Source organism: Urocitellus parryii, chromosome 6 (genome assembly GCF_045843805.1).
Source record: "Urocitellus parryii isolate mUroPar1 chromosome 6, mUroPar1.hap1, whole genome shotgun sequence".
NCBI classification, from domain to species: domain Eukaryota; kingdom Metazoa; phylum Chordata; class Mammalia; order Rodentia; family Sciuridae; genus Urocitellus; species Urocitellus parryii.
The window spans coordinates 171,159,303-171,168,666 of record NC_135536.1 but is presented as its reverse complement, the minus strand read 5'-3'; the positions used below and the strand labels follow the sequence as shown (position 1 = coordinate 171,168,666).

At 49.6% G+C, this 9,364-nt stretch overlaps 1 pseudogene; it reads left to right on the top strand.

Moving 5' to 3' along the window:
* Positions 1–8,902: 8,902 nt before the first annotated feature.
* Positions 8,903–9,107, top strand: LOC113197448 (small nucleolar RNA U3; annotated as a pseudogene).
* Positions 9,108–9,364: the final 257 nt, after the last annotated feature.

The following is a 9,364-nucleotide window of genomic DNA, read 5'->3' as shown; positions in this document are numbered from 1 at the left end:
CTTCTCACTTAAAATAAAAAGAGTGGAGGATGTCAGGTTAGAACATCCCTCATTCCTGCCCCTAGGATTTTGTATCTTTTTTTTTTTAATTCACATCTTTATTTTGAAAATTCAAAACTGCAGACAGTGTAACAATTCCAACTTTAGATGTTTTTCAACCTTTCTATACAGTAAATATCAAAACCAGCCTGCCTTCCCCCCACACACATTTTTTCCAACCACATGTCCATTATGTCAGTCACAGCCCCTTTCCCAGAGATCTCAGTTCTCTATAGTTCCACAGAGATCACTTTCTCCCCCAAGTCTTCTTCATAATTCTTTTTCCAGGATAGGATATAACCCTAGATGGAGATGAGGTAAACTGAAGACAGGTACCAACAAAGGCCTGACTGATTGACAAAGTCCATCATCCATTTTCAGCACCAAACAGCAAGATCCTCACCAAGTCTTGTTTTTGTAGCCCCCATCCAGGGACAACACCACAAAGTCTGCAAGACAACTGAATTTAATCAAGTAACTTGATAAATAAAGCACCAATGGGAAAAAAAAGCCCATAATCACAATTTATCACTTCCACATCAGACAGGAGTTGGCATTAGAACTTCCAACAGAGATCAATACAGAAGTGAGGAGAAAAAGTACCTTTGGCCACTATAATATAAAACCTAGAGTGCTCCAAGGCATGGATTCAGCAAATATTTAAGAAACAAGCCATCAAAGCCTCAACCTTTGCTTACAATCTTTATTGAAGTTATACAAAAAGAATCCCCAAAAGTGAAAAAAATACATTATATACAAAAACACTCTCTTGGGAGGAAGATTCTGTTCCCTCTCACTGTGCAGTGCTTTCAACAGTAACTCTAGCCTCCACTGTCCCCTCCACTGCTGCCCGGCTGATTTTGTATCTTGATCTACATCATTATGTCACATGGAACCTACTATAGCTGACAGTTTAGTTTCTCTCTTTCTTCTCTCTCTCTCTCTCTCTCTCTCTCTCTCTCTCTCTCTCTCTCTCTGTGTGTGTGTGTGTGTGTGTGTGTGTGTGTCCCTATAAAATGAAAGCCCCAAGTAATAAATGTCTCCATCTCTTATGTTTAGTACTGTGGCCCCTCTATTGGTAAGTTTTGCCACATGGGGATTTCCAATGCATTGTGGCAAGAAGGAAGGGAGGGAAGGAAGCCCTGGGTACCTGCCTCAGCTCCAGGGAGTTGCTGTGTGACCTAGGGTAAGTCACACCTATTTCTATGGTTACTTGTTGGATGTACCAGCCCTCTTCCTAGCTCACTGACATCTTAAGGGAATCATATAATGTTGCCATAAAAGTTGAAGTTTTTCTAAGATACTTTCCTAACTAAATGTTTCAAATCTCCAGATTAAAACCCCCATCTCTTAACTTTCTTTAAAGTACTCCCCTACACTTTGGTCTAGGTTGTGTGAGAACAGGTAACAACAGTTCACTCATTTCAGCAGACCATCTGCCCCTCCCCACCCTCCTGTGTCTTTCTCTCCTCTCCTGTGCACCATCCAGTGGCCCTGCCAGTGTCCCAGGGGCTGGGCCTCATTTTCAGATGGACTCTGTTGCTAGCAGCAGCACAGCTTTCTCTCTTCCCCATTTTCCATTTGTCTCACCTGAGCACTCTCCACCATGAAGACACAGGAATGGTGTGTAACTGTAAAGAGGTGAACAGCAGGGACCAAAATTATAGGAGCCCAAGAGGGCACCTCGTGTGCAATGGAAGCATTTGAGGAACATGCTGGTCCTGAGTCAGACAGCTATGGAACTGAGGTGGATCCCACCATGATTAAGCAAAGAGTCAGCATCCTGGCGCTACCTGTCATCTAGCTCCTGGACGACTGAGGCAGGAGGATCTCAACTTCCAGGCCAGCCTTGGCAACTTAGCAAGACCCAGACTCAAAGAAAAATAAAAGTTCTGAAGATTCAGTTCAATGGTAGAGCCCTTGCCCAGCAGGTTGGGGGCCCTGGAGTGGATCCCCAGCACTGCAAAACACCCACTGCTCCTGCCTTGATGCATGTGGCATCTCTCCTCACCATTGCCCAGGGCTCTGAGGTCATGGCCAGGAGGACGTTGACACCAATAACCCTTAGAAATGTGAGAACAGGCCCTTTCTCCAATCTCCATACCACTTACCTATCTACAAAAGTTTTCTTTTTTTTTCTTTTTTTCTTCTTGAGGGACTATAATGGGAATCCATCCCAGAGCCTTATACATGCTGAGAACCCTAGTTCCTATAACACAAGGTGCCTTTGCCACTAAAATCTACTACGGTTAATCTTTGTTTCCCATTGCTGGGTTTCCACACTACAGCAACATACCTGAGATAACTAGCTTGTGGAGAATTCAAGTTGATTTTGACAATGGTTTTAGAGGTTCCAGATCATCATCAGTTGGCCTTGTTGTTTCTGGGTTCACAAAGAGGCAGCATATACTGGTGGGATCACAGAATGGGAAGCACAAGACAGAGCAAGGACAGGCCAGGGTACCATTGTCCCCTTCAAAGACATGCTCTCCACAACCACATGTCCTCCCACTAGGCACCACCTCTTCAAGATTGAAGCACAACCTAAACACACCTCTCTGTGGATCAAGGCTTCAGCACTGGGGGCTTGTTGACCCTGAGTGTCCACACTGCAGCACAGCCCTCTGGAACATGTTCACGGTTCCCACCTCCCCTCTCCACTTGAGTATAAGCCCCATGAAGGCAGGAGGCCCTCCCCACCTACCCTAGGCCCACCTCCTGGAGCATGAGCCCAGAGACCCCTGCATGCCAGGCAAGCACTGCAGCACTGAGCTGCACCCCCAGCCTGAGGACGGGATTTCTGTCTGCTTTGGACACGGGTGTTTCTGAGCATCTGTAATGGGGCATCAGCAGATGGGGAGGGGGTGAACAGAGGAATTAGGTCAGTCACACTGGGACATTATACTATGGTAATTTATGTGCACAGGTCAGTTTGAGTGAGGTCACTGTGGCCACAGGGTGTGTGGGAGGCCTCCCTGGGGCCATTGCTGGGCGCAAGCCCTTGGCTTTCTAAGCCAAGAAGGCCAATGACCTGCATGTACAGCCCAGGTCAGCCTGGCCAGCTCCTCAGGGCTGGAGCTCACACTAATGACTCAGGTCAGCGACTCCAGGACAGACAAGCTCTGGCACCTGCTTGACCATGTTGGCCTCAGCCCCTCCTTGAGGAAAGTGACATGAGGGCAGGGGAGCCCAGGGCTGTCCCATTCACCTCTCCTGCAGTGGGGGAGGTTGGTCTCTCTGACACTGGCTCTTATCTCTTCCTCATTACTGCATGTGGGTGCCCCAGGGAGCAGCCTGAGGGGACTTTAGAGACAGGGTGTCTGCTGCAGTGGGCCTGGGGAGGGGCAGGGAGAGGCACAGGCAGAGGGGCCCCTGCCTTGCAGACCTCAGCTGACCCCACAGGGAGCTCTGGAGCTGAAATGCCCCTTCAGAGCAGAGGTGTCTTACACTTGGGCCCAAATGGACCAGCCACTGGGTGTGGTCACCAGGAAGGGTGTGACTCTGGGCCAGGTTGCTCTGTGCCCTTAGGTCACCTGCTGACCTCATTCCTAGCTGCTGGTTGGCAAGCACTTTGGGAAAGGGGAGTCTTGGGAGCGCCTGTCCTTTCCTGTTCTCGGGATTGAGCAGCACCCCTTCCAAGGAGCCCATCTGGCTTTAGAATCTGTGTTCATTTGAGATATATTAAAATGCCTCCGTTACGTTTGGTGTATGAACTGGCTGGAGTGTTCAGTGGTCTGTGCTCCACCTGGTGCGGTCTCCCCTCCCTACCCGAGAGATTGAGAGGAACACTGGGGTGCATCTATAAAGGTTTATTTTCTTTGGGACAGGGGTGGGAAGAGATGTTCAGAGTGGCGGCTGAAAGCAGCTCAAACCCTGACTGGCCTTCTGGGCTGGGTGGGCCTCAGTGCCCCAGCTATCTGCAGCAGGTGGGCTCCTCCAGCTGGGTGACATTGCTCCTGTCACGGGCTCTCCTGCTTCGGTCAAAGGCAGGGCAGCCCCCGGGGTCGCTGGTGCACTTATCTGTGGGAAGGATCATAACAGTGTGGGCATCCTGGGGGGTGCACAGAGCTCCGGAACCTCCACCCCTGGGTCCCCTGCAGGCACCCACCCCGCCAACGCTCCCCAGTAGCTCACCTGCGTTTCAGCCTCAGCCTGGGGGGCTTTTGCTGCTCCTCTTCCGGCACAGCTTCAGGATGTGCTTGCCTGGCCACATTGGAAGTTTCTTGTGGAAGCAGTGCAGCATTTCCATGTTCCTCCTGAACCTCATTGTCTTCTCCTGGCAGTTGATTAAAATTCTCAGTCGGCGCCTTATCTTGTGGCTCTGGTTCTGCAGGGATGGACGCAGGTGAGTGCGATCAGGGAGGCGGTGGGAAAAGTAGGGGCATGCACCAGGCCAGGCAGGTGTAAGGAGTACATGCTGGGCTTCAGGGTGCCAGAGTGCAAGTGATAATCATGGGACTGAGGTCCTGGGGGGAGACAGATCTGAAGAGAGGTCAAGGGCAGGTGCAAAATGGACAAAACACTTCCATTTTCAGGCGACAGAAGACCAGTTCTCAGTAACAGCCCGCAGCATCCTCACCTTAATTTGTGGGACAGGTCTCCCATGGGATACCGCAGGAGACCTTCTCTCCAACTCTGGGGACATCACTGGTGTGCCCTCCTCTGTCATCTGCCTATTAGATGCCTATTGCATAACTTCCTTTACCCCATTATGTAAATTTCATCCCTAGGCCCTTGCAGAGGGCCCCTGACCATATGCAGAGCACACATGAACATTTTCTCCCATTTCTGGCTTTGCCCTTGCAACCTACCACCAACCTGGTAGGCCTCACTTGGATACATGATCCAATGCTCACCCTACTATAGCCATCCAGATGGCTTTCAGGGCCCTGAACTCTGGGGAGAACATGAAAACCTGGTACCTCAGACCTTCAAAGAAGCCAACACACAGTAGGGAGGCTGTAGGGTTGCCCACCTGCCCAGTCTCCCTTATTCTACAGCTCCACATAGAGCCACCTGTGGCCTGGGCAGAACTGATCAGATTTCCTTCAGCTCTATCATAGCTGGAATTAAAAGGAATTGGCTGGGGCTGGGGCTGTAGCTCAGTGGCAGGGTGCTTGCCTCGCGTGCATGAGGCACTGGGTTCGATCCTCAGCACCACATAAAAATAAATAAATAAAAGAAAGGCATTCTGTCCATCTACAACTATAAAAAATTTTTAAACAACAACAAAAAAAGGAGAATCAGCTGGACATACGGCAAAAGAGAATTAGGCTAGGTGTCTAGCAGAACCTCCTTACAGGTACTTGAGTGGTCCTTATTCTAAGGCCAGCTTAGATCAGTAGCCATTTGAATGTGAGGTCAGCTACCTGTGGCTGAGAGCAGCTGGTGCTTGGTGGAGAAGACCTAGAATTGCAGCTAGGACAGAACCGCCAATCCTCCAACTAGTCCAGATGAGAAGACCCAAGAGGCCCAACAGAGGCCTCCCCACTGCATTCTCCCTGATCCAACCCCAAGCCCAGTTACTGGAAAAGCATCTCTCTCAATTTCTTGCATCCCACATGTGGATGGGATCAGTGTCCAGCAGCCCCTTCTACCCCTCAAGACTGGCTTCTCCCAAGGACTCCCTCTTTCCTAGCCCCTGTCCATCCTTAGGCACTGATCATGGCTGGCATACTGAAATGGTCCACAGTAGTACCTGGGTCGTCTCCATTCTCAATCATGATCTTTTTGCCCCCGCTTGGGCACATCTGAATGTAGCACGCAGAGGTGAAGGCCAGCAGGCCAAGGAAGCAGGCGGGCAGCAGAGTGCTGGGCATCCTGTTGCTCCCCGTGAGGCCAGGGAACAGAGCTCGTGGACGGGCTGTGTGCTGCTGCCTTGGTGGTTTATCTATTTATGTGGGATGGTGTTCCCTCAGAGACAATGTGGCAGCCACCTGTGTCATCCTAAGAAAAAGAGCAAGACAGTAAAACACCATGTCCCTGAAACGCCCCTTTCCGTTCCCAAGGAGCTAGCCAAGTTAATGGCACACTTAAAGCAGCCCCAGACATGAATGTCTGCATAGGTATTATCTTGAAGAATTCTCTCTCTCTCTCTCTCTCTCTCACTCACTAGTAACTATAGCAAACAAGTGCTACCTGTAGAAACTGCTTTCTTGGACATTCATGAAGCTGCTTGGGATGCTGGCTCTATGATGTGACAACATAAGCTACGACATCACTGTTTCTGACCTAACCTATAACCCCCTGCCTGGTGTGGAATCCAGCACAGTGCTCTTCCAGGCCGACGTCACTGGGCAATGCACTGTGAAAGACAGAGGTGCTATGAGTCTTGCCTGTCGCCAAGGGACCTCTCCTGAAAGAGGTGTCCAACATCCTGTGCATCACACTCCATCTCAGGGCGTGTTTCTGGAGTCTTAAAAGTATCCACTGCCCCAGCACAACTGGCTGGGACATAACCAGCTCCTTTCCCCGAGGCTGGCACAGCCACCAGGCCCCAAGCCACCTGCAGTGATTGAGGCATCTGAGCGCACACTTCAGTCTGTCTGCACAGAATATGGAAAAGGAAGGGCTCAGGTGACCAGAATTTTATTGATCACACTGTGATACAAACTGCGGTAGTTATGACTCAGATTCGGGAAGAGGGACAGACAGGGTGTCACCTGGAGATCATCTTTGAGCACTCTGGCTGTTCAGAAGAGGCTGAGGGTCAAAGAGCCCTTTCCACCTATCAGAGCCCTAGAGTGGGGGCAGAAGAATGTAGGGGCTGCTGTGTTCAGAGAAGAGTCAGGCTCTAGCCTGGGAGCGGTGATGTAAGGGACAGTCATGCCTGTCACCTTGAGAATTTCTCTGAAAGCAATTTTCAACAACCAGTTTTCAACAACCGGTTTTCAACAATCCATCTCAGGGTGTCTTCCTTGGGATATCACCAAATTATACCACCACCATACCACAACTGGACATTATAAAGCCTTTCTGGAAGCCTATCATGGCCACTAGGTCCCAAACCATCTGCACTGATTCAGGTGTGTGGAGACACACATGGGTTTATCTGTGCAGAAGATGGTAGAGGATGGGGTGCAGGCCACTGGAATGTCATTGGCCACAGAAACTGCCGTGACTGTGACTCTGAATTTGGGGCAGAAGACCAGAGTTCACTTAAAGACCACCTCCAAGCACTCTTGCTATTCAGAAGAGGCTGGGGTTCAAATGGCCTCTGGCGTCTGACAAAGCCCCTAGAGTGAGGACAGGAGGATTTAAGGAGCTGGTGTGTTTGTTAGGAGCAGAGTGGGCCTCCAGGCTAGGACTGGTGATGCAGGGGACAGCCAGGGTTGTGGGGTTCCATTCAGTTAGCACTGTTGCAGGACAAGTGACCAGGAAAGACACCCCTAGTATGGCCAGTTCAAAGGTTTTGAAAAGAGAGTTCATGCCAGCAGCCTCATGGGTAAGGTAGCCACTGTCATGGAGTCAAAAGAAGGCCACAGGGGATTGTTCCCAATTGGGGGGGGGGGATATGGAGGGACATGGCAGACTTCACAGAGAAGCTGAGGATGCTCCTACCACCCACACACCACCACAGGGCACGGTTCAGGGACTCAGGCCCTGAAACTGGGAGCATTATAGAAACAATTTGTGGCATGTCCCCCATCTTAGCCCTCATAGTCAGGAACATTGATTTTGGGAAGCTACTCGGAGGAGCAAGATCTCCAGGCCCTGTAAGGCTCAGAGGTACACAAATACCTCCTAGACCTGAGCATCACCTACTCCAACTCTAGGAACCTAGTCAAGTACTGACAGAGCCTTTAGTGGTTGGGGAAAGTCTCACTGTGTTGACTGGCTACATTTCAAATATAGCATCTCATGGACCCCAGACAACCCACATTCCTACTACACCTCCCTTGTAATTATGCCTTCAGAAAAGGACTTTTCCACACTTTCTGTAACTTTATATTCCCTACGCCTCAACTCCTGATGTTGAGTCATACATCTTTAAAAAAGGGAAGACTTAGCTCTTTAACCTTCCCTATCACATGTACCCTCCCTCCATTGTCTCCTTCATACAATGGTGTCATGAAAGTTAGAGCAGTATTACCATTTTGGTTGATATCACACCCTTCTGAGGTAAGCCATTTGGTTTATATGATGATGCTTAAATCTCAGAACAGCTTTATGTGTTTCCTGGAGTTAGAGATCAACTTGATTTTTTGGTTCATTTACCATGTTTATCCGCAAGCCAATATTCATTCTTCAACTTTCTCCACTCAGGCTTCTGCCCAGACCAGCACACTAAAACTCCTGTTATCAAGGTCATAAATTTGTTGCCAGACTTGGTAGGCAAGACCAAATCCTCATTGTCCATACTCCGTGAGCAGCACTCAACATGGTTGCCTTGGTCCTTTCCTTGATGCACACTTCCTTTGACTCCAGTGATATTACATTTACCTGGCTTTTCTTCCCTCACACTGGACACCTTCCCAGTGTCCTTTCCTGAAGTTACACCTGCCCAATGACACCTCCCTGTGGATATCCACTGGGCCTCTGAGACTTAACATAGTCAAACTGGGCTCTGGATTCTCTGCTGCCCCCTGCATCTCCCAAACTTCCCCAACTCTGCCATTACACCACCATCCCACCAGCTGCTCCTCCCACACCTGACCCTCACCCTACTCACCCTGCTCCTTCTCTTCCCTCACCCTTGTCAGTCCTACCTCTCACATGCATCACAACTCTGTCTGCTTCTTCCCACTTCTGCTTTGGGATCCCAGAACCTGCCATTTCTTTGTCCCAGAAGGCTCTGCTCACCTCACCCCTCCTCAGGATCCTCTTGATAGGATTATATGGCTGCTATAAAGGAACCTGCCCTAAGACTATGCCTTAGGAGATCATTTCTAGAGTTCATTCCTTGAGAAGTTTCTCTGATCTTGAAGAATACTAGAAACCACGAGGAAGAGGCCCAGACTTCCCTCCTGAGGGACATCTCTTGGTGTTGCTTTACTGAAACTGCCTTTTACCATTGATGACTGTTCTTCCCTTTAGAGGGGTGACAAGGGAGAAATGCAAATCTCCAGATTAAACCCCAAGTCTCTTAACTTTTTTTAAAGTACTCCCCTACACTTTAGTCTAGGTTGTGTGAGAACAGGTAACAACAGTTCATTTGAAACATTCATTTCAGCAGACCCTCTGCCCCTCTCCACCCTCCTGTGTCTTTCTCTCCTCTTATGTGCACCATCCAGTGTCCCAGGGGCTGGGCATCATTTTCAGATGGACTCTGCTGCCAGCAGCAGCACAGCTTTCTCTCTTCCCCATTTTCCATTTGTCTCACCTG